Source organism: Macrobrachium nipponense, chromosome 3, assembly GCF_015104395.2.
Source record: "Macrobrachium nipponense isolate FS-2020 chromosome 3, ASM1510439v2, whole genome shotgun sequence".
Taxonomy (NCBI): domain Eukaryota; kingdom Metazoa; phylum Arthropoda; class Malacostraca; order Decapoda; family Palaemonidae; genus Macrobrachium; species Macrobrachium nipponense.
In genome coordinates, this window is record NC_087202.1 from 52,734,734 (window position 1) to 52,761,855 (window position 27,122).

The 27,122-nt window shown below is 36.8% G+C and overlaps 1 protein-coding gene across 2 annotated transcripts in view; it reads right to left on the reverse strand.

Moving 5' to 3' along the window:
* Nucleotides 1-27,122, reverse strand: part of LOC135221778 (proton-coupled zinc antiporter SLC30A1-like) — a 335,667-nt gene that overhangs the window by 308,283 nt on the left and 262 nt on the right. The window lies entirely within an intron of this gene.

Sequence of the window (27,122 nt, forward strand, 5' to 3'; positions counted from 1 at the left end):
TAATATTACAAACATTAATAACAGCGATACAATCCCATGGGGCTACTTCACTTCACTCGGAATATTCATGAATTCACAGAGCTGAAACCACCACCACGTTTCACATTTATCTTTGACGTCAAAAGTAATTCATTTCCACAAGCTCAAAAGGATATATAGTAGTCCCTTGTTCACTGAGGACTTTTTCTGGAGATGAATTGAATGACTAATTTGATTCAATGCCAGGAACGATGGGGTGGGGGGGGGGGGGGGGGGGGCCGTGATTTGCATTTTCTTCTCTATCAGCTTGTATGAGGCTGATGATATAAAAAAAACTTGAGTAAAGTTTAAATAGATAGAAACCAGGCGTGATCAGACCTCCAGCTTACTCGGGACGCCAGCAAGATTTTTTCCCTCACTCTTAAGCTGTAAACATTATATGCCTAACTTATCGTAAATTAAAAGTGCTAGCTACACCAAAGAAAATTACAATAAATACGTTATATCTTATTAGAAATAATTGTTCAGTACAATTTACCTTGCGCATGATTTATTTTCTACATTTTCATTCTAATAAATAAATCATAAATATCCTATCCTAAAATTCCTGTATCTTTAACTCAACTCGAAACACTTTTTTCAGAACAAGAACAGCAGCAGCAAGAACAACAACATCAAAGTAGTTTGTAGGCTTACTCCCAGAGCAAGAGGTGATCCTCATACCCATGAAGAGGTAGTCCCGCCTCTTTAATTATAAAGGAGAGGCCTCGTGAAATATATAAGTGCAAAACTGAAAAATATTACTTATGAATATGGGAAGTCAAGTAGAAAAAAATTACCACTTGCAAGAACTGGAATACAAACGGAAAAAACTAACATATTTCAAGGGAATCCAAAGGTATATATATATATATATATATATATATATATATATATAAGCAAGGAAATCTAGAACGACTGACTTACTTCTGAATGAAAGAAACCGTAACTAAAATTGTGCAAATTATGGTTAATGGGACACATGACTTAAAGAGAACAGCTTACTAATAAAGGAACCCATAAATGTAAAAAATACCATTTATGAAGTAAAGAATACATAGCTGAAAAAAGTACGACTTAGTACTCAAGATGGAATCCAAAAGTAGAAAAGTACTGCTCAAGTGCACCGAAAAAAGCCTGACACACAAATATGAAACGCTAGAGCCAATATTATGATTAAGTCGGGGGAAATTCCTTCACCAGAACCTTAGTTTGTACACAGTGGGAGTTCTGTTTACCAAGGCCTCACTATCGTTGTTTAGCCACCAAAAGGAACTAAACTCCAGATATGATTCATCAGAAAAATATTAACAAAAATACTAATGCTATGCTTTGCAGTAAAAAAAAGCAAACACTTGAAAAAAACAAGTAAAAAAATATTTACCAAATTTCTAGTTTATCACATGATAACAGGACAAAGGCAAAGGGAAATGCAGTTACAACCAACAAGAGAGAAGCAGACCATGCAAAAGAAATATCTGACATTGCTCATTCCCTGTGATTTGCAAACATAACCGACAAACGATCTAAGCGAATCGACATCAATTCCTGTTTTCTATTTTTACACCTGAATGACTCAATATGGCAGTAGCGATGAATCGAAACCTCAGCGTTTCTCTGCCTAGTAAACAGATCAAACAAAGGACAATGAACCGAATGGCACATCTCAAGGACATTTCGCTTCCTCAAAATATTAACCTTCCTCCCTATCGTTTCCGCGTTCATACTGAATAGATTTACACTAGTATGTATAATACAAATTAAATGCCTTTCAACACATGCAGGCACACTCTTGTGCCTCGAAGTTTCATTCCAGTGGTTGTTAACGACATACAGTTCTCTGACCTTCCTGCTATCATCCACCACAGTCGACGGACCTCTAGGCACCTCCAAAGGCGTTGTCTCCCATCGGACAACCCAGAAAATCTCAAACATAATACTCGTCTCAGGAAAATGACTGGGATGCCCTAAACCTCGACATAGTAAGGTTTTACGGATACTGGACAGACATAATCAGCTCTCTCTCTCTCTCTAATCAACCAAAGAAAATTTCCAACTAAAAGATTCAGTGACCTTCGAAATTCAATACTACAACAGAGCGCTCGGTCGTCGCAGTAGCCTTTCTGGCAACATATCTTACATATATATATATATATATATATATATATATATATATATATATATATATATATATATATATATATATAAACTCGGATCTCCTCTTGAATCGTCTCTGTTAGTTCCTAAAGAGTTCAGAGGTTCAAACTAGGCCTCTTCATCCTTTCAACACCTTTCCACTTTCATGTCCAGAACTTGTTCCGCAACAAAACCTACGCAATCTAAGCCTCAACGACCCCACTTATGATCCAGTAGCCGAAAAATGAAGTTGGCGACCATCGTATTTTTTGCGAAAAAGGAGGAATGTAGGCCATTAACTGAAAATACTGACCATTCACCGCAGCATTTTTGCCTTTCATTCAAGTCTCAAAGGTCAAAAAGAAGTATATGTAACGTACTATACGCAGGAATAATATGCAAATGCTTGTACGAAAATGACCCTCAGTTGAATATATATATGAGTAGAATATAGAATCTAGGCCAAAGGCCAGCCACTGGGACCTATGAGGTCATTCAGCGCTGAAATGGAAATTGACAGCAAAAGATTTGAAAGATGTAACAGGAGGAAAACCTCAAAGCAGTTGCACTATGAATCAAATGTTAGGAGAGGGTGGAAAGCAAGATGAAGAAAGACAATATGAAAAGAGGTACAGTAAAAGGAACGAAAGTGGTTGCAGCTAGGGGCCGAAGGCACGCTGCAAAGAACGTTAAGCAATGCCTACAGTGCACCGCATGAGGTCTACTGACGGCACTACCCCCGCCTCGGGGAACAATGACCCTCAGGGAGACAAATGAATAGAAACACTGAAAGACGAAAATACTAAGCTCTCTGCCTTGTTTCGCCTATTCATTCGGAAGTCCGAAGTTCGACTCCCCGCTCTGCCAACGGGGAATCAGTGGAATTTACTTATGGTATTTAGAAAATAATTTCTCGATATAATGTGGTTCGGATCCCACAATAAGCTAAGTTCCTAGCCACGTAGAGATATCTAATCCTTCGGGCCACACCTAGGAGAGCTGTTCATCAGTTCAGTTGTCTGGTTAAACTAAGAAGTACTTATGTCGGGGTTTAGGACATCCCAGCCATTTTCCTGAAATCATTTTTATATTTCAGATGTTCTGAGTTCTTCCATGGGAAGATATCCTTTTTGGGGACACCTTTAGAACCTCAACTTTCTTGTGCAAACACTACCAATACCCTTCATTAGTTTCTGTCGCGTCTCCTCACTATTCCAAATTATTACCGCACCATCTACAAACATCGGCCACTTCACACACCATTCGTTCCCTCATCTCATAAAAATTAACACTTTTACATATAACTGATATTCTCTCGACTTTTCCATTACTCCAGCCACGGATCTTAAACAGCCATCAGCAGATCAGACAAACTTGTCTGAGCCTCACTTTTACACTAAACCAGTCTCTCCCATCCACGTATTCTAGTAGACACTTCACATTTGACTGCTCTCAACAATGAATGTTTTATTTCACACTTCCTCAACACCCTGTACACTGCCTCTATTGATGTCTCAAGCTTTTCCCAGGACCACATTTATAAAAGGGTGGCCCCAGAGAAAACTAACACAATGGTCACTGCCGTGTTCACCCTTCAACTACGGTATCTCAGTATTAGGTAAAACCCTGAGTAGAGAAAAATGAAGAACTGGAGATCTTACTCACATTAAAACTGTATACAATTTTCCGATAAAAAGATTAACACACGAATAAATCAAAGATCTCTCTCCTTCAGCTGACGTCAACAAACGGATCAACTCTTCCCTCTTTTCACTCTTCTTTTTCCGCCGTCAGGTGTTGTCTAAAACAACTGTTAAGGAGGGAAGGAGGGAGGGAGGGAGGGTTGGAAGGCGAGGAGGGGTAGATGGTGAGGGAAAAAAAAAAACCTTGAGGGTGAGGTAACAGCGAGAGGAAATAAAGCGCACGGAAAGATTACGAGGAGGAGGAGGAGGAGGAGGAGGCTGCATGGATATGAAAATAAAACAGGAAGCGCAACACCGAGGTGTGCGCGTGTGTGTTTGTATGTACGTATGTGACTGACAGACAAAAGGGGAGTCGAGTTGAAGAGTATCAGATTCAATAGTGTATACGGAGGGTGAGAAAGAGACACTGTAAGACTTGTGTGTGTGTGTGTGTGTGTGTGTGAGAAAGAGAGAGAGAGAGAGAGAGGCAATGTACTTAAGCATTTAATTTTGTTTCAGAGAAATCATTTCTCAGGCTATCTGATACCGCGCTATATATATATATATATATATATATATATATATATATATATATATATATATATATATATATATGTGTGTGTGTGTGTGTGTGTGTGTGTGTGTGTAGACCATGTATCAAAAATAAAAAAGTGAAACAGAAAAATAAACCTAAAGTCAAAAGCGTAAAATACCACACTACTGGGATTTGGGATATGAATTCCGAAGCGTTAATGAAACGAAAACCGAAAATACAGGGGCGTACAAATATGTTATAAACAAGAAATAGGCAGAAAGGATAGAAAACCCATGTCCAATCTGAACTTGAAGGTTGTGAGAAATGCCGTCGAAGTCATTCAATAACCCTTGAAGCTTAACTCTGCTAACTTAAAAGCGATGCGCATCCATCCATATGAAGATCATTATCTAAAGGTTTCAGCAGATTATCGAATAAACTACAAAGGGGAAAAAAGTCAAGCATAAGTTGAAAAAAAAAAGCGTTCTCAAAGAAAGACGACACAAAGAAAATACAAAAAGAAGAAATAAAAATCCATACTCGATACCCACCAAAGCAACACAACAGGAGCAGGTCTACAACAAAGGCTGTCACACTTGAATCTGGAATCCTTCCAAACAACGTCTCAGGGTGAATTACTCAAAACAGATAAGGAATATCTATCCCCCAAAATCGCGTTTCAGTTAAAAACACTCCGAGCCGAAACACTGTAGTGTAACCAATAGGAATATGAGAGAAAAGTTACAACACCTGGAATAATCTGATTGGGTAATTACCTAAATTGTAACTGTTAACGCAACAAACCACAAGCCAACTACGAGCACAAGTGCTACTGCCACCTACATCTGCATGTACGTATGTATATATGTATGTGTATGTATGTTTAACCCAGGTTCTAAACTTTTTTGGTGACTTCAGACCCCCCAATGAATTGCCAAATAAAGTTCCATTACCCGTTTGTTTAAAGTTCACTCAAGTCCTATTTATTGACAATATAATTTAATATACTTAGTTTAATTCATACTTTAGGTGTGAATAGCTAGGAATAGAACAAACAAGAAAATCAAAAACATTTAGTTTTATATAGTTATTTACACAATGTACCCAATAAAGTTCCATACCCCCTTTGCTTAAGTTCACTCAAGTCCTATTTATTGCCAATATAACTTAATATACTTAGTTTAATACATACTTTAGGTATGAATAGCTAAGAATAGAACAAACAAGAAAATCAAAAACATTTAGTTTTATATAATTATTTACAAAATGTGCCCATATAAACACTGACACATTAAAATCAAATATAGAATACAACTACCCAGAGACCAAGTCTCATACCCGCAGCACGTGGTTCTCATACCCACTGTTAAGAACCCTTACCCTAAATGTATGTGAACGCCATGAAGGCAATCTGCTTTCTATCCAGTCTGACTTCCCTAGTACACCTAAGTGATGAAGAGAGCACCATTCTAATTCTATTCAGCACACAAGTGTCAGTTCACTACGACAGGTGTTTGTCAGACAAAAGCATTTCTGACCCTTAATACTTTCTGAATAGCGCCAGTCACATAAGAGTAAAAACGTTAACAATACTTCACCTGAATAGCCTTAATATTACTGGCTATGGCTGATGGATGAATAAAAATCCCAACCCTTTTTCGAAACAAAACCATATCAACTGAACCCATTTTGTTAATGTTTTCAGAAAATCAAGGAACTTATCAAATGAGGATATCTAATAAACGCGAGCATTACGTGCAGACGTGATTATTTGTCACAATTTTGACAGAATGTAAACCTGTCATTAACCTCTCTATCGTATAATACGCCAGGTGCATCAATACATTTACTTCTTGTATATAACAACGACAGTCAATGGGTAATAAATTACACGTTTAGACTTACCGTCGTCCAGCCCGGAACTTCTCTCATTCATATCGAGCTCCTATTTGTATTTAAGAAGTGGGTACGTTCCTTTGAGCTTCGGGAAGTACGTAACGGCCCTAAGATAAGGGCCTCTCTTATATTCCAGCCACTTCTGACGTTATGGTCACTAGTAAAGATATGATTGTGTGTTCTGGTAACAAGCGGTACAGTCGAACAAAACCAAGTCCAGTGACCCACTCCGAGGTTAATGATTAGCACCTTGATGGATAGCGTCCGCAAGTGTTCGTCTCTAACGATCACACATGTGCGAGGAACATGCTCAAAAAGACCATTAAATTGTTAAGCAAGTTCCTCCAGAATAGAATTTTCATTTGTAACTTTAAACAAACCAAAGAAAGCATGATGGAATACTAATAAAATCTACTTCGTTCACTTACGGGTAATATCATCACACCTAAAAAGGGCAAAGACTGGTGTATTTCTTGTTTTAGTAGTGCACACGTGTCAAAAGAGAATACACGAAAAATAGGCCAAAGGCCAAGCGCTGAGACGTATGAGGATATTTCGCACTGACACGGAAAATGACATAAAAAGGTTTGAAAGGTGTAACAGGATGGAAAACCTCGCAGTTGCACTATGAAACAATTGTCAGTAGAGGGTGGAAAGTAAGATGGAAGAAAAGAGAATATGAACGACACGTGTCAAAAAGAGGGTCCTGGCGACAATGCAGACCCTAAAGGAGCTTGGAGCAAGGAACCTTCATTCTGCACACTAATGGAGGTGCCAGTGGTGAAAGCGAGGTTGGTCCCGGGCTGGACAATGGCAAATCTTACCGTATTTTACTACCCAAATAAAACAATAGTAAAAGGACGGATCCGAATACTTAGTTAAGAGAAGCAATGGTCACTTGATTACTGAAAACAAAAACTACACATATTGGAATACAGTCTGAGACTTCAGAGAGTTAGGTCATATAGGGCAACCCAGTGGTACACCTATACACGCACAAAAAACTTCAGATTATTATTATATTATGGGTAAATCCACTCCACACCCAAACATGCCTATGTTCCTGAAACCCGGCTCACTGTTGAACTAAAATTAACAAAGTGGCGATTTAATGCCTTCACAAAAAGAACCTGTCACGGTCTACCGAATTCCTCTGGACGAGGATTGTTACTCATCCCAGAAAACTTCTCAAAGTTTACGATAAAATTTATATGAACATAAATGGTAATAAAATACAGGAAGAAGATCAGCTCCCCCCAATAAGCCTAAAAATATCATGGTTACTGAAAACAAGGGCCTTTCCAAACACCCTGGGAAGACAATAGTTACCATCATCATCCCAGCACCCACAGAAAAAAAGAAAGAAAAAAAAACATGGCGTTTTCATGGCAAGGAAATAGCACAACAAATATGCCATGGTAAATGCTGAACCATGAGGCAAAGTATAAGCTCAATTAAAAGCAGATAAAGGTATAAGCCTCCAATCAGACAAGAGAAATATCCACGTAGACTATACGTATATCGTTCTCAAAGAACCGTCCATCTCTCTCTCTCTCTCTCTCTCTCTCTCTCTCTCTCTCTCTCTCTCTCTCTCTCTCTCAAGCGGGATAGCAGACATCATGAAACGCTCTGATAAATAATAATTGGCCCGGCTGCCCAGTTCGGCTCCCCTGCTAAAACTACACAAAGGTTGAATCTTGAAATGGGAGAGAACGGTCTCACTTGCCCAACTCATCCGGAAGCAAACGAAGGTGGGGGCAGAAGGAAGCGGAAAGGGAAACGCGAAATGGAAGACTGAAAGAGAAGAGGACACAAGCAGCAAATAACTTGAACAAAGGAAATGAAAAGACGACGTCTGCAAAATACGATGGGATGACACGACGAAGGAAAGATTAAAAAGAAGAATAGGTGCAAACTAATTAAATAAACACATCAGCAAAAGTAAGCAAAATAAAAGATAAAAAATATATACGAAAAACGAAAAAAATAAATTCTCTCTCTCTCTCTCTCTCTCCGTGTACGTGTGTGCGAGAGTGATACAGAAAAACATCCTGTCAATGCCATCAACTTTAACACAACCGCCCAAGTAGAGAGCCCTACCTACTACCTATCTCCTTCGATCATTAAGCGCACGACAATGCGTCAGAGACCTTGGTAGGCCTATTGCTGACCTACTTTATAACCCTCGCCTTGCACCTATGAATCTTATAGGTATGTGATAAACTGAAAAAGTTATAGACTATGAACAGATTGAATTCTATTAATAGAGTGAACTGTATTGTACTTACTACGCATTGAAAAGCCTACCAGAATTCGTTCAGTGTGGAGGCCTAAGAATAATAAATATATACTATATATATATCTCATATATATATATATATATATAAAGAGGCCAAAATTTGAATTCCAGAAGTATAGAACAATAGAACGTAATTACTTCAAAACATTAAAATAGAGAGAGAGAGAGAGAGAGAGAGAGAGAGAGAGAGAGAGAGAGAGAGAGAGAGAGAGAGAGAGCTTTTAGCGCCACGAAATCAAACGACGTTAGAAGGAACTTATGCACCGTCGATAACAAGTAGTTAATCAACCTCCCGTCAATTATCGTTTCCACTTCAAGGTATCTCTCTCTCTCTCTCTCTCTCCTCTTCTCCCTCTCTCCTCTATCTCTCTCTCTCTCGCTCTCTTCTCTCGCTCTCTCTCTCTCTCTCTCTCTCTCTCTCTCAATAAATTACAACCCACACACACACTTTGATACACAGCAGAACCTATACACAGAATATGGCAGGTTAAAAACAAAATTATATATAATTTGATATACTTATAAATAATGTATGCTTCCATTACAACACACACACACACACACAATATAAAACCGATCACGACTACTTCAAAAATTGCGAAAAATTAATTACCAAATGTCAAACCGAACTTCGAAAACATCCAAGGATGAATCATCAAGCACTACAACAAAAATAAATAAAAAAAATAAAAATAACAACTTTCATGAGAATTACAACTATCACAGTCCTGCCTTCGTTTATTAATAATAATACAAATACTTTTATTTTGACACTGGCATATTCCTCTTACGCATACCCAAAATCTGATCTTGTACAACTTCAGAAAAATTTTGCTAAAAATATCCTCAAATCTGATGCTGCAATATGAGCATGGTGAGGGAACGAAAGTTCGAGCTTGTCATTAATGTGCCTGATATTCTTTACGAATTCTTTGGCAAACATGACTCACAAATACAAAACCTCATTAATCTCCACAATAATACCAACTCGAACTTCAAACCTTGCGCAAAAAAACACATTAAAAATTAATATGAAGAGAGAGAGAGAGAGAAGGCATAGGAGCCTAATTCAAACACAAAGGCGCAATTGATCGGGAGACTGACTGTTCAAATACTCACTCCTTGCCTTTGCAACAAAGGAAGATTGCGCAATGCAACATTGCAAAATTAAAGGAGAGAGAAGACGGCCGAGAGACTAAAATACTTATACGATGCTCATCCTCCCGCAAAACTACACCCACCCCAACCTCCACCTTCACTCCACCAGAATAGGATATGAGAGAGAGAGAGAGAGAGAGAGAGAGAGAGAGAGAGAGAGAGAGGTACAACCATTCATTAAGAATCTCTCTCTCTCTCTCTCCCGCTTTCTCTCTTATCGGAGATGATTCTCAGCCGTGGGTGGGGCCGCCGCCCTTCAAAAGCTGCAGTCCCTAGAATGATAATTTCAGCTTACTAGAACAGAGAAGAGAGATAATGGCTACCTATATTTTTGCATACACGGTATATATATACATATACATATCTATATATATATATATATATATATATATATATATATATATGTATGAGTCGACCATATCACCGTGATTCATATATACGCATTAAGCTACAATGCATATATATATGTATGTATGTATAATACCTAAAAACAGTACTTGAAATCTACGGCAGTGTACATGCGTAATAATGCATTCGTAGGCAAATAATAGACGTTTTATATATATATATATATATATATATATATATATATATATATATATATATATATATATATATATATATAATATTGCAGATCCTAATAATTTTCATGCCGTGTATATATATACGTATGTCTATCACATAACCGTGATTCATATACATATATCGAACTACAAATGTCCTTTAATATCTAATTCGCTCTACTTCGGAATTAATATATTTTCATATATGCTTACCGAGGGGGAATTTATTAAGCGATAATAGAATTGGCGATCGACAGGCGCGAACCAGCGACCTCTCAATTCCGACTGGCAGTGAAGCCTTAAACCACCCCGACACCGCATGAGTCCTGCAATTGAGAGGTCGCTGGTTCGCGCCTGTCGATCGCCAATTCTATTATCGTTTAATAAATTCCCCCTCGATTAAGCATATATGAAAATATATTAATTCCGAGGTAGAGCGAATTAGATATTAAAGGACATTTGTAGTTCGATATATATAGATATATATATATATATATATATATATATATATATATATATATATATATATATATATATATATATATTATAGATATATATCTATATATAATATATATATATATATATATATATATATATATATATATATAATATATATATATATATATATATATATATATATTATTATATATATATATATATATTATATATATATATATATAATATTATATTAGAGACCATAATCATTTTCACCACCATAAGCACGAAGCGTGTGCACAGAAGCAAAGGCTAGAGCCTTTGCATACCGTTCACATATTATCCATGATAAATATCCCAACACGCTCACCACGTTTCTTTGATGTCTTTAAAAAAAAAAAAAAAAAAAAAAAAAAAAAAAAAAAAAAGGAGGGAAGGAAGGGGGTGGCGGGGGATGGAGGACCTTTTCCGTCCTGGAAAATAAGAGAGTGCAAACTCGTCCTCCATGAATTTCCTAATTACCCTAATGGCAAATTCCAGCAGAAAGAAATTATGCGGATTATCTGTGCCCACGCAATTAGGGCAAGACGTTTTATTATGCCTATTCTGGCAAAGAAATATTTTCCCGCCCTCTCTCTCTCTCTCTCTCTCTCTCTCTCTCTCTCTCTCTCTCTCTCTCTCTCTCTCTCTCTCTCTCTCTCTCTCTGTCTCTCTTTGCTTCAAAGAGGTGTTAAATAATAATAATAATAATTCTATAAGAATAAAACATATGAAAGTGATCTTTATGTAAAATATGCAAATGGTGTTCATATTACTAACATGCAATCTCGCTCCTATTAGTAAAGCGTTATAAAGTAATGACTCACTCTCCTTTAATAAAATGAAAAATGAATAATATTTTACAAAGACATTTTGTTAAAAAAAAAATACATTAAAAACATAAGGCAGCAAGAAAAAATGCGCCGATTTTTGTGTCGGCACAATCGAGTTTTCTGTACAGCGTATAATGTTGTATTCAACTCTCAGCCACGGCCCATGAAACTTTCAACCAGGGCCAAGAGGTGGTCTGTGTTGTTGGCACCCACAGCGGTGTCAGACGCACGATCATGGCTAACTTTAACCTTAAATAAACTTAAAACTACTGGGACTAGCAGACTGCAATTTGGTATGTTTGATGATTGGAGGGTGGATGATCAACGTAACAGTTCGCAGCTCTGTCCTCAATAGTTTTTAAGATCTGAGGGCGGACAGGATATGTGCGGACGGATAGACAAACAGCCATTTCAATATGTTCTTTTGCAAAAAACTAAAACTGGTGCTGAAAACTAAAACACCATTAACGCGCAGCATGGGAAACCATTACCGAGGAAAAAATTGTAGCAAACTGTAATTATGCTTCAAACGAAGAAAACAAAAGGCTGTATATATAGTCTCCACTGACAACACATATAATCTTCACGAAAAGATTATTCTGACTACTGCACCAACGTACCTATGATTTACTGACTCTGTCTACTAGTTCCGCCTTAAATAGTCCAAGACGCAGGTAATCAGCAACGGCTTTGGAAACTAAATGGCAGAAGCCTTATGCTGTGATGATGAGTGTAAGAACACTGAAATAATAGTAATTATAATTAATAATTCAGCAACATATTATATACAAGTAGAAAAAAAATCAAACGAAAATCAACTTTCGTACATAAAGGAATAAAAAAAAAAACTCATTGAACGAAACCTGGCTCGTCTTTCCCCTGAATTCCAAGCTAAATAATGCATGGCATCCACTAATGCATGCAGAGAGAAGCTGGGTAGTGTGGGAGAAGCGGGCGAGAGATCCGGCAGAGTACGACTGTTGGGGGTGGGAGATGAGGGAAGACGGAAATATAAGTGGCAGGGGCGGAGAGAGGAGATCAATAATATTCCAGTGGATTCAAGAGAATGAGACAGGATGGACAAAGTCCGTCGCTTATTCTGATCAAAAGTTTGTTTGTTTTGTTTTTTTAAGGTGTTTTTACGTTGCCTGGAACCAATGGTTATTCAGCAACGGGACCAACGGCTTTACGTGACCTCCGAACCACGTCGAGAGTGAACTTCTATCACCAGAAATACACATCTCTCACTCCTCAATGGAATGGCCGAGAATCGAACTCGTGACCACCGACGTGGGACGCCGCCACCATACCAACCATGCCACTCAGGCGCTTATTTTTTGTGCACATTATCCTTGGTGTTATATGAGTAGTGTAACATTATTCTTGGAGACTCCAATCACTTTGGAAAACTATCTTTCACTTATCATCTAAAATGGGACCAAAGTGCTGCAATTTTCGATGATCACCAGACAGGGGGCAAAGGTGTTATCAAGGTGATTAATTATCCCAGGGGAAAAAAAAGGTACCATCAAGGGCACTGAACATCTGAAAAGGGATTGACTACGAGGCTACTAGGGTTTGTGGTCACCTGATAAGGAGAAAAGGGGGCTGTCAACGTCAAACGAGTTCTGAAAAGTGGCAAGGGTGCCATCCCCTGTCCTTGATGGGACAAATGTGCCATCTAGGTTACTGGGCACCTGAAAAGAGGCCAAGAAGCTACAAAGTTCGTTGATCATCTGATAAGTGGCAAAGGTGCTATCTGATAAAAGGCAACAATACTATCAGGGTCTTATTCGATTCATATATAAATATATATATATATATATATATATATATATATATATATATATATATATGTGTGTGTGTGTGTGTGTGTGTGTGTGTATTTATAATGCATATATATATATATATATATATATATATATATATATATATATATATATATATATATATATATACTATATATACAATGTACTGTTGTAAATGTATATGACGCTAAACCAACTTTATCATAACAACCTAACCTTGGATGACAGTGTAGTACTTTCTAAGAAAAAAAGTTATTTCTATCTGCAGCTTCTATTTGTTTTCTTTTTAATATATACGTGTATGCATTCTAGAGCGTAGCCTTGCTGGTCATGGTGAATGTCGGTATTAGAAGAAGGATGAGGGCTTTCAAGGTACTTTGCCTTCCAAGCAGCTGACCTTGTGGCAAATTCAAAAGCAAAAGTGTTATCACGGTGAGTGATTGTCACTTGAGTAATCACAGAACAACCATGGCTCGTTGACTATCTAACAATGTCAAAAAAGAAAAAAACAAGAAAATGTCTTGAGAAAAAATTTCTGACAAGACCGTCGGGTATTCAAGTCGGTTGAAATGAAAAATATTCTGTGATCAAAGACAAACTTCACAAGAAAAACTACAGTTTAAAAAATGTAAACTAAGAGTGTGATGAAAGTGTAAATCAGGAAGCCTGAAACTGAAGAAGATTTTGAGAACCAGGGTAAGAATTTGCTGGCGAAGCGCCAGGAGAATTTGTCTGTCAATCGCAATTAGAAGGTCGCCAGGTTAAGTGTGACCTAAGCACGCTCTGGTATCATAAACACATTGGTGCATGAACGATAAAGGTCTACAGCCTGTTAACCTCTACTGAGGGATCAAAGAAACACATGTATTACCGTGGCAATAAAAGGACCCCGTCATGTACTGGAAATCTCGATTTTTACGCATTTTAACATGTAATACAACTAAAATCACAACGATCAAAGATGTTACATCTAAATTCATTCACGTAGATATCACAACATCTCATTCACACGATTAATGGCTAAAATCACTGAGAGATAAGTTGAGAAAATCTATCGAAAACACAAAAAACCTAACCAAACAAACGGGCGCATGTTTAAAATCTGAAGCTGTTGGATTTACAAACTATATAATGGAATGCTTCTCAAATCTGCTGACATACTGCAATTCTAAAAAAGTAAATAATGTGCCGAAGTTTCCTCAGCGCAATCGAGTTTTCTGTACAGCGTATAATACTGTATGAAACTCTCGATGTATTGCAGTGTAAAACTCGGGCAGCGCCCAGTTCTTCACCATATATGGTGGCAGATGCACCACGATATATGGCTAACCTTACCCTTAAAATACAAATTACAGAGGATAGAGGACTGCAATTTGGTACGTTAGATGACTGGAGGATGGATGATCAACATACCAATTTGCAGCCCTCTAGCCTCAGAAAAAGTGCGGATGGACAGACAAAGCCATCTCAATAGTTTTCTTTTACAGACAACTAAAAATTTCGATCGAGCCTTTGATGCAACTAAAACACTGTCCTTTACTAATGCCATTGTAACAGAAAACACATAAGACACTGCTACCACTACAAATGTTATGGTTCCATCTAGCATTAACGCTTATGGTGTAAGAGCAACTTCTGCCTTCTACGACGACGTTTTTCTTTACCAACACCAGAGCACTCTCTTACCTTCTCTGCAAGATTAAAGGCGAAACATATTAGGCAGTCGTACTGGTGATGAGTTAGAAAGCTCACAGAATATTTCATGAAGAAGAATCCACGCACTATTCTGCTGAGCACAGATAGGGAGCAGCAAAGGCATACGAAAAACGTACGTAATAGTGAATGTTTCAAAGCTTGCAAAATGACAAAAGTCGAGTCTGTCAAAAGGCGAATGTATTGGGGGAATTCACATGTCCCCAGTAAGTCAATATGACAGTGAATGGTAAAATGTGAATACGGTTACACTGGGCACCGGTATACGTCGTAACAAACCTCTCTTTCATAGCAACAGCGCATGCAAGCAATTTACTTATAAATAAAAACTAAAGGAATCAAGAAATAACACAGATATTAAGAGACTGACGTTTCATCTCAAAACACCTACGTTACTTAATAAGATGTCCAAACAACTTTAGGATGCCAAAAATACTTCGATACCACAGAAGATCACATTAAAAAATTTCAATGTGTTTGTGTGTAGTGAGTGTGTGTGTGTGTGTGTGTCCGCCGAAAAAACAATAATGGGACTCTTCAAGTCAAATACTTCGTCTCGTGAAAATTTATGACCAGTATTATAATAATAATAATAATAATAATAATAATAATAATAATAATAATAATAATAATAATAATAATAATAATAATAATAATAATAATAATGGGTTACATTCCAAAATTAATTTGCTATTTTCTAAACTCACCACAATTTTTTACACACAAGAGTAGCAAATGAAAATAGCCACCACCACCAAGCAATATTCTATATAAAAAAAAAGAAGTACGTAAGTCACAACGCCTAAAAACAACAAAGATGAGTAGCCATTTGTAAACATGAGAGTACCCTGATAAATCAGCCCCGCAACCTCCAGCAGACCATTCCAGCATACACATAAGATACCAAGGGCTAACTTCCGTCGCCGCCCTCACATCACTCCAGCATAAGCATCGGCCACTACAGCGACATTTTATTCCTTTTTAATTGATCATCAACTTATACATAAACAGCAACACATCGTGACGGGGAATCAACCAAGCCAATACTGTACACATAACCATATTATTGGTTATATGTACACATACACCCTGACATGCAACATACCAGTCCGGAAACGTTATGATTACTTACGAATACCAAATACTTCGATACGAATAATTTGCAAAAGTGTAAGAGAGAGAAAGATACTATTCAATTATCTTACGTGCATGATTCTTGGGAAACGTTTTCTCGTATGCAATGTTCAAAACATTTTAAGGGTAGCTGATTACTGATCAGCTTTCTACGCAATGCCTCTATTCTCTCTCTGGGCGCCAATTATCTTCTTGTTTATCGGAAAAACAACCACCAGTTTCTCGGTTCTTCTATTTACTTGACAGCTGTCTGTCTGCAACGCGCACAGACTTATAGTCCGCCTATAAACTATTTCGAAGGTACAATTACAATGTCAAGTTAGTATACATCAACATAAATAAATATTCTGGTAACAAGGCGGAAATTTGTTCATAATAAACTTAGTATCAATGCTTCACAAATACGCGGAGCACCGCTTTATATCCTTCGTGCTCTTGAGAACACCGCGCGATGCAGAGAAACAGCCGTCTAGTAAATGGAAGAGGACTCGACAAACTGGTGTTTGTTTACCCGACAAGTAAAGACAGTAGTAGTATTACCCATTAAGGAACAGAGTACACATTTGAATAAAAAGCTAAAAAATAACCAACTAACCATAAAATCGAATGAAAATGGTACATCCGTATGTATATATATAATATATAAATACATAGAAACTCACACACGTGTGTGTACGCAATTAATCACAGGAAAGATAGAAAATAAAGACCAGGTACAGCGAGCTTTCGTGTATTCTGTACACTTCTTCGGGGTACAAAGTAAAATAAATTAGCAAACATAATAGAGAAACTCATAAAAGAGATCAAAGCCATCGACAGGCAGAACATCATTACAGCATATAAGTAGTAGTTTAAAAAATAAATTATTCGTCATCATCAGTATTATTATAATAATAAGAGAAAATATTTTTAAAATGTTAAAGAACTTAAACTGAAGTCAGTAGAGCAAGCAATCGCTAAAAGGTGACGTACTTCCCTACAGTGTTAAAAATAAGGTATATAACAATCTTATTTTAAAAGAACTGAACAGAGTTTTGTAAGTAGATTATTAGAATAATAAAAGCAGATTCGGTTGTGTTTCCTTTAACAATATTACAACAAAAATGATCTCAGATGAGTTTTCCAGTCTACACGGTGATTAAAATCATTCATATGTACAAATGAATAACTTGACAAATGACATATTCGAAATGCATGAAGATGTTAAAACGGGAATTCAGTGCTTTTCCAGTTTGACCTAAATATTTACTACTACATCCAGCACAAGGAATCGTGTAATACAACCACTTATTTGTTTTAAACTGTTCCTGAATTCTCGAAAACAACATTCATTTTTACAGGTTTCAGTAATTTCTGAATAAAAGAAGATTCACATTATATGGCAGTGATAGAGTAAGTTCTCTCATAAATGGTTCTTTGTTCACTATTGGAATAGAAATCTTTGCTTTCTACAGAGATCTGTCAATTAAAAACTTGGGTATTTTGGTGTTCTAAAATAATTCCTACCGCCCGACGTCATAAATTTTGCACAATTCTATCCAATAATTCCGGACTACATGTCCTTACTGCCCTTAAAAACATACTACAGAAAAATGACAATTTTTAAATTGACAAGGTAACTCGAATAATAGTGCATATAGGAACAGATGTTGTTAAGTTTCCTGCAAACATCAAACACAAAGGTTCTACAACTTTCGATGAACTAAAACACCTAAAAACTGTAATGCACAATTATTTACTTCTTCAACAGTGAACTTAACAGATTGTAATAAAATTCTTTAGCTTGTCTAAAAAGCTGTTCAAATTCTCGGGTATGGTCAAAACACAGAATATGCCTTCAACATATCAAAACCCTTACATATATATTGGTTGCTAAGCGCTTGGTTCCTGGTCTTCAATTTCCACATTTCCTGTGGTTTTGTATATAGTTGTTAAGTACAGTTTGATGACATTGCTGATATATATATATATATATATATATATATATATATAATATATATATATATATATCACCACACTAAAGTCTCGTGCGTCTGTGTAACTAACAAGTTGGATAATAGTACAGCTCTTGAAATGAAACATCATTGCAGAGCATGTAAAACTGACGAAAAGCAACAAAAGAAATCAGTACATAATCCAAAAGTTTTAGTACACAAGTGCACTCAAAACGATAAATCATTACCCCATCAAAACCAGAACAAAGGCTCACCTTTACACTGAATACCGTTCTTGACATTTGGCTTGAAAGAAGCGGAATAATCACATACTCTTTTGCCCTCTACCCCCTAGATACATAGCAAGCCTCTTCAAAATGACTGAAGAGAATGTGGTCGCTAATTTCTTATGCAAAGGTCCATATGGGGCAACTACAGATCTTAGTCAGTATGAAAACACGAAGATGGAAAAATAACATGGGTATGTATAGCTTAAGCTCTAAGGAGGCAATCATTCTCCTCTTTAAATATGGAAGATTGTGAGACACAAGGAAATGACAAGCAAGAAAAGAATTAATAAGTTTAGACGAAAGGGGAAGAAAACAGCCACTCAATGAAGAAAACAGATCACTTGAAGTTGAAAGTTCTTAGTCTTGGATATTTCAAAAAGGAACCTGTCAGGTAAACAAATAAACTTTGACCAGCATCAATAAGATCATCACTCCCTTAAACAGGGAATTCTCTGAAGGTGCGGGATCGCCCTACGGGGCTTCATGGTTGGGTCCAGTCACCATAATTTACTGGATAACTAGCTATAAAAGCAGTAAGTTGAGAAAGGCACACAATCTGAGTGATAGTAACTAGCAGGTTTTTTTTGTAGAAACGTTTGCTCTCAGATATTAAAAAACAATGTCACAATGCAATCGCTTCCTAAGAACATCAAAATTATGTCATCAACCACTATAATGATCACTTCATCATAAACTGTTTAACTACCTCTTATCTCAACACACTGTCATGACTTCCTCATAATTTACACGTCTTATTACAAATCTGTCTATTGATTCTGTCAGTTCTTCCTAACCTACCAATGCAAATAACTTTTGCAATCACAACATTAATCCCTGTTGGCTTTTTTTGCTTATGAGCTGATTCTTAAGGTCATTTATCAGATCTACAGCAAGGATTTTTATCAAATCCTTTGCTGTCTTCATTAAGAAACCAAAAGGTTAGATAACTGTCCATCATTATTAGCATATTAGCAGCAAAACCCATCCCAGAAATACATCAAACTTAGGTAACTGTAATTTCAAAGTGCAAAGCAATAACAGGAAACACTAAAAAAATGGTATTGGTACCCATTAGCCCTAGGTTCCCATCTAACACACAGGTCAAGAAGGTTTCAGCCAAATTAACTGAACTCACTTAGTTCTCATGCTCACTATATGCAAATGATCCCTACCAGGAAGCCTATCCCATATGGCCAAAATAATAAAGACAGACCATGTCTCTACAGCCAAAAATGATATTAAAATAGCAGCAATATCATATTTATAAAGCTCTAATTAACTAGGCGGAAAGGAGTTATGCCCACCTCTTTCTAGATGAAAATTTTCATGGGCACAGCATTTTTGTTATTTCAGAATCAAAATGTTGACAATAAATAAAATATATTGTACCTGTATCCACCATATTTAAGTGTGACCCAATAACTCTATTTGTGTTATGAACTTGGTGCCTGTTGGAGCAACACCATTAAAAACAAGAAAGAAAGAGAGAGAGAGAGAGAGAGAGAGAGAGAGAGAGAGAGAGAGAGAGAGAGAGAGAGAGAGAGAGAGAGAGAGTAAAAGCATTAAAAATTCTGCTCCCATTCGATATATCATACATGCCACATGATATAAACATACATAATTTTGTCACTAATATTTCAAGCCATTTGTTCTACTAAAATTAAACTTTTCTTAAGAAAAGATTTTTCCTCACATAAATGTTTGTTCAGTATTATGTAAATTAGTTTCAGTTGGCTATAGGACTAATGTTTAACGCAGTTCCTTAATAGAGTATCAAAGTTTCTATTACTATCTCTCTGTGTAAAACAACCTTGGTTTGGAGTTATTGTATCTATCAAGTCTGATCCAAGAGTGAATCACCATGTAAGCATGGATGGAATCTGTGATCAGAAGTCTAACTTGTAGCAAGGTCAGTTAGCCTATGTTAATACTGCATACTGATTGATCTCTTAAAAGGCAGCATATGAACATGAACAGTGTTACTCTTATGTCATCAATTCAAGCTCGGTGAGAGTTCTGTAAGAGAAAGTAAGTTCAACCTTTTTGAGAACATAAATAGCTACTGTATTAACTTCCTCATCTAACTGCCATATACGTATTACATCATAAATTTAGCTACTGATAACAAATTACTTAGAATTCCATCTAGTACACCTACAATAGAATTCTTTGCGCTTTTTTGGATAAGCTTGTCACTACAAGGCCTTAAGATGAAAGTGCAAGAAATATGAAAAAATTATGATGTTCAGTAGCAGGGAACAAACCCACGATGCCATAATTACGATGTCACGTTTCCGACCTGACAACGAGAAGGATAAAAGTCTATTGCCTCTCATACATACATACATACATACATACACCTGTCATTTTCAGATATATTTATTAAGAGCTGGAATAGACCCATCCTCACCACTGTAGCCAAGAGGGCAATTGTTTTTATTTATTTGTTTTCCCATAAATTACAACATTGTTTTAATGAAAATAAAGCCTTTTTAATTCAATTTAAGGTACTTAAATATATATATATAATATATATATATATATATATATATATATATATATATATATATATATATATATATATATATATATATATATATATATATATATATATATATATATATATATATATATATATATATTTCTAAGTAAATGTACCACATATAGTACATGCTGCTCATCAAGAGAGTCCCTTATGAAACATATATAGAGCAAATTGCAGTCTATCAAAAGGCTATTCTAGCATAGGACTGACCCAAATGTAACTAATTAAGGACTTTGCTAGACTAGCCTATATAAAGTAGGCTATCCTAAGCCAACACTAACAGAAGCAGTATAGTTGTTGTAGATGTCTAAAAGAACCTTACATAATAATGGGATAATTAAAAACAAAAGGCTTAAGAAAGCCTCACATAGGATTTTTACTAAATTTCTACAGTGCACAGAACTTATCAAGATGTGCAGCTGTTACAGTTTTAACCATGGCTCCCATACTCTCTTAAGTACAGATGCCCTACTTCTCTACTTTAAATTTCAGCCCAGCCAGTTAGTTGTGTTCTCCATGCTTCAAAAATCCAAGTGAGCCAACAGTCAAACTTTTTACAACAAATGAAATGCCAGTTTCTATTTTATTAAGAGGTATTATGTATTTAGTTCAACATGGTTATCTTTTTTTTAATATCATACTTTCTCCAAATGCATAGCTATAGTATTTTCATTACCATTTATTATTGGAAGTGTTAGTAGTCTTGCCACCCATTTATGTATCTTCACCAAGTATTTCTTCACTAGTATACATAACAACCTGTCTTTGCTGGTATTACTGGTATTATGGTGACAGTTGATGAAAGGAATAACATACTACTAGAAATTACACAAGATAAGATCTTGCCATGAACTATGGTCGCTGGGTATATCAGTGCTGGGCCCTACATTAGACAATTACAGTAATTATTTTCTGAATTTACTGAACACAGAATTAAGCCCACTCAAATAATATTGAACAGATTACCTTTGAGGAGTAGCAAAGAGTAAATTTCCTCTCTAAGCAACGGACTACAGAACATTTGTGTTACCTGATGTGAACCAGTCCACTTTGGCTTACAACAATTACAGTGAGGCTTAGGCTGAATTAATGACTACTAATGCCACACTTGACTGTATAAGTTGGTAGTGGTGGGGGGGTAGGGGGCGGGAGGAGGAGGAGGAGAAGACACAGTCTCCTGACCCAGTTAGGTTAGGCTAGGGCATATCCTCTTTTACCACGCCACACTTAGTAGTGTTTGCACATATCCTCTTTTACCATGCCACACTAAGTAGTGTAAGTTACGAATGTGATTGGGCTGGGGGTGGGAAGGGGGTTAATGGTTAAAACTCTTACAGGTAATACAATGATAACCTAATTTATACCCAAAATATTTGAGGCATATATTCTTTGGGATGATTATAGAGCATGCATGAATTTCTGACTATTCCGGTCCACAAAATTCATTTATTTTATATAAAAATATTATCTTTATCTAAAAGAATAACAATGTAACATTTTTATGGCTTGTAATATTTTTATGACCATATTTTGTTTGTCAGTGACTGCAAAACAGGAACCTTATGAAAATTTTCAAATTGCTTCCCTTGTGTTTAGAAAGTGCTGCATATGTCACAACTGTTGTTGTATGCTATTCAACTAATTTTGCTCCCTGCATCCACACTCCCAGTTCCCAATGTGGTCCTTCCATAACTGTTACAAATAAGGAGATGGTTAGGCTGGGTTAAGCAGTTCATGTTGCTTATGAAAATTGTGATTTGCTATGCAGGATATATCATTAAGAGCATGAAAAATACAGCATTTGGAGAAAAACCTTGGAGTTGTTATTATGTTTTTATCAATACATAGGCTAGTCTGTGCCATCAAACTCTAAACATATTTATAATAACAATGACGATGACCCTTAACAGCTTACCAAAAGTATACCTGTGCTTTGTCTTCTACTATTTTTTTCTAATAACAATATTGATTTATTTTTAATACTTTAAATTTTTGGCTAAAATGAGACTATTTGGTCCCATTCTACACCATAAATATTGTATTTATAAGTTCTTTACATAAGGCACCACCATTATCACTGAGTAGGCTATGTGGCAGCATAGCCAAGGTTACCAACTTACCATCATCCTGGCAGCACTACCAGTCTCTTATTTTTAGCATTTTATGAGCAATAAATGAAAAACTATTTTCAGCTAGGTATAAAAATTCTACTGCATACTACCTAGTATCAATTCTAGGCTATATAACTAGGTATATACAGGTATAGTACTTATACTTGTATACAAATGAGTAGGGTTACTTTATGAATGTAACTTGCTCTCTCCATTTGGCTAGTATAGCCTAACCAGAATAAATTTGGACCGGACCTGTAGCCTGCAGGTTTTGAAGTCAATTGACAACACTCAGAAACAAAAACTACAAATAAAATCCCTCTTTAGGCTATCACTCCGGTTTAGGGGCTGTGGCCAACAAGTTTTCAAGTCAAAAGAATGTCTGTTACAAACGTATTGCTGAAATGTTTTTTCCTTTATTATTATTATTAATTTAGCTAGACAAGTTATCTTTAGACAAATTTTCAACATTCTCCCTACAACGGAGAGAGAGGAATCTTTTGCCTCTTATTTACTTTTACTTTATCACTGAATAGCACAGCAGAGCCTGAGTTAACTAATTTTTTATCCTGATGCATCCGTACTAGGGTAAACAACCGCGGACGATCCATCGTCATCGTGCTGGCCAGGCCTTATTCACTCGATATTTAATTGGTGAAACAAGAATACAATTACAACTTTAAGCATACCATTCAAAAGATTGAAGTTTCGTCAACATAATGTGATATATGAAAGCCCCATATGAACCAAAATAAGCATGTGAGCTCTTCGTAAAATATGTTTTCAAGGCAGTTTTGAAATCCAATATGGCGGCAATCGCGTAGCTGGCCGGTCTACCCATGGACAATCCACCATCTTTCCCAGCACTCATTTGAACAATGTTAGTGTATATATGTAATGTTTATTGATCTTACTCAAGATTGCAGTTGTAATTAGCACAATAAAACAACATTTTGTTGCCTATATTAGTGAAAGTAATGGTTTGAACTGAATTCATTTTTACCTTGTAATCGGTGGTTTTATCCTTACTGCCATCACAGCTGAAACTCCACAGTGCTTATTAAATTGTAATTATACACATTTTGGTCTTAATTCACTCCACATTGCACTTGAACCACATTGCTGTTCCTGGTTCCTAAGCACTCACTCCGCAAACACAGTTACGAGTAGCAGACGACTACATGTTTATGAGGTGCAAAGCTTTATTCGCTTAATTGTTTACTTTACTCATTATTTGGTTTAACTTTACTTCAAAATGTTTATTTAATTCATGTCTATTTTCCTTTTTTTGCAACCAAATTAACCCCGAAAAATTACAGATATTTCTGAAGTACGAGCAGATGACGGCAAAAAGACTCAACATTGCTAATCTAGTAGAGCTTCACACATACGCCGATGCATTTACAAGCTGTTTCCATAAATTCTAGTTGTCATAGTAATGCAGTAATGATAAAACTGCTGTAATATGTGTATATACTACAAATAGATACACTAATTTCACTTATTTCCCCGATTTTGTGTAAGTCCTATACCCAGTTTGGAGGGTAAACACATGCCAATTGACAACACTGATAAACAATTGAAGAGCGCAAAACGCCGCAAAGAATGCCGTAGTCCCCTTGAATAAGTACGAATAAGTGCTGGTAAGAGGTCGGAGTTACGATTTTTGTGATGAAAGTGCCCCAGTGTCTATAGGTACAAGTGGTGTGCGGATTTAGCAAAGGAAATGGGAAGTTGTTGACACAAGCGACTCCGCAAACATCGAGATAGCGTCAATCTTCTAAATATTTGGAGTTGTAAGTAAAAACTTCGAAAGCGTTTTGGGGTTGTGGGCACTGTGTTGGCCACCCTTTTCATTACCCTCAGTTTAAATCTTAAAATATGACCTTAATTTCTAACTTTGGAGAAAATACTGACTTTGAAAGGAGAGTAGAGGTCTTGAGCTCCTGTTATCACCACCAACAATTCATGACTGATGACCATCTTCGGTGTCAGGACGTGTTAAAAGTACTTTTTCGGAGGGTGGCCTAGCCGTGGTAGTCAGTGAGTTGGTCAGTCCGGTAATTCTTCAGAAGCAGTCCGCACTGGATATTAAAATAAATAATCACCTACATGGAAAGAGCATGTGAAAAGCAATATAAAAAGCATAGTCATTATATGAGAGATTGAACGGGGTGGAATTAAATGAGCTTGATAAGTTTTTACCTCGAATTTTCCTAAGTCGGGAGAGGTGTTTCCTCTACGGTAATGTTTACTTTTAATGAGCCCTCTAACTTATTTTCTTACGCAAAACAACCAGAAAGGAGTGCTTTGCAGCAATAATAATAATTAGGAGCACCTACTGATTCGCGGGCCCACTCGACCGCCGACCGGAATCGGCGGAAGAACACCAAAGCCAATATGGCGGCGATACCAAAACAACAACAAACAAAGTAAGGAGCGACTAAATATCGGCGACCATCGATTTGTGTGTGCTGTCAGTAAGGCCGTAGCGGAACGGCGCTTCGCGCCTTATCCGCAAATTTAAAGATTCTTGGCAAGCATGGCATGTACGGCAAGAGGTAATGTTGCGCTGCGCGCGCTACCCACAGGGTTTACAGTAAGGCTACTTACCGTGGCAGATAGATTTGGGTGTCGCATCGCTTACGCCGACGTCCTTTCGTCACTACAGAGCGATCACACCCTAAGGCGTTCCTGTTGTAGTCGATCCGACAAATAGCTCCACAACACTCGCAGTTTTTTTTGGCTGAAGAATTAAATTATGTCTCTGAGCATATTCAATCACAACTTCTTTACCACCACCACTAGACAAATAATGATAAAATTCACCGTAACCCACATTGCACTGCAAACAATCGGTAGGAAATCGAAGGTCTCTGTCAAAATTAATGCCAGAAGGGCCAGCCACTACCTCTGCCATAGCTACAGGAAGACAAAATGCCGGTTTTTGCTTCATTTTTCGAGTATTCAGTCAAACAAGGATACCAGTGGACACTGGACAGCTAACTTTATTACTCCGCTGAAATGCTAGTGAAACTTAGTTTTCGACTAAAGTCGTTCGTAATTGGTTATGAAACCCATGACGTCATAACGATGTCACACCTCTCAGCCAATAATGAGTAACTGGAACTGCTTTTGTTTCCGTAAGAAAGTAAGTTAGAGGGCTCATTAAAAGTAAACATTACCGTAGAGGAAACACCTCTCCCGACTTAGGAAAAATTCGAGGTAAAAACTTATCAAGCTCATTTAATTCCACCCCGTTCAATCTCTCATATAATGACTATACTTTTTATATTGCTTTTCACATGCTCTTTCCATGTAGGTGATTATTTATTTTAATATCCAGTGCGGATTGCTTCTGAAGAATTACCGTCAGTCCATGCGGCTGTTTACCCTAGGTATTTGAGACTGCATTTTAAAAGACTAAAATCTACTATGTAGCCTATACCTAGTAAGACAAAATGTACAGAGCTAATAGCCTAGCACTATACATCAAGATGCTATTGATGTTTACACCTAGGTAACAACCAAAAATAGCTAAATGCAATAGTAAGATGAAATGTTTCACTGCAATAAATGATCCAGGAAGTGGTTAAGCCAGGTTGTTTCTAGTAGACTAGGATAACCCTAGTCATACTACCTAGCCTACTAGGTATTTCAGAGGTAGGCTAACCTAATTTTGATACGATTGGCTAAGCAAGAAAAACTTGTAATTCAGCAACAGACTGGTCTGATAATGGACTAAATAAACTAGGTGAATCGTTTCCATGCATAACCTGGTCTACATCACGCACAAGTTCCGAAACAGTAGCCTAGACCTTGAAGGTCAGGTTTCCCTCAAGGTACCAGCTAAAATTAATTCCTACAGGACAATATACGAAATATTAACACTTTCAGTGGAATAGCAAATAATTCGTCATCTCTTTACATACTGTTCCCAAGCTTGTATTAACTCCATCTCGTAACTTTGAGATAAATGACGCAAAAGAAGGA